A 562-nucleotide genomic window follows, 5' to 3' on the forward strand; every position below is an offset into this window, starting at 1 on the left:
AAAAAAAAAAACTTTACATAAATTGCACACAGAAATTTATGTAAATCAGACACAAATTCACAAGGTGAAAGTATTTAGTATTCATATGATGTTCTTTCTTTATAAAAGAAAATCAATCTTATTTTTAATAGTAGCAGTTATTTGTACAACTAGTATATACCTATAATGTATATTACAGTTCTGTTTTCAAATACAATGGGAAAAAATCAAGAAAGATTATTTTTCATTACTTTTACAAACTGATTTAGTAGACATTGATGTGCTGTAAATTTGTAAATCCTTGTAAATACACAAAAAAGGTGATGGCAGTCTTTACAGGCAAAAATAAAGGTTATCATTGTGATCTTGCAAAGGTATAGGAAGTTAGTTTGTTATTATTATTCAATGTTTCCCTTATCAGTCTTCCCTTAATGACACAAATAAGGTGTTTTTTGGCTTCTTACCTACTATTTTACATATCAGCCTTAGAGAAAAGTGTTATAAATATTTATCTGCTCATAATATGAATGGTTATAGATATTATAAGAAGAGGATATATAAATTCAAAAGTTTGAGTATCTAG

The sequence above is a fragment of the Penaeus monodon genome, chromosome 34 (genome assembly GCF_015228065.2).
Source record: "Penaeus monodon isolate SGIC_2016 chromosome 34, NSTDA_Pmon_1, whole genome shotgun sequence".
Taxonomy (NCBI): Eukaryota; Metazoa; Arthropoda; class Malacostraca; order Decapoda; family Penaeidae; genus Penaeus; species Penaeus monodon.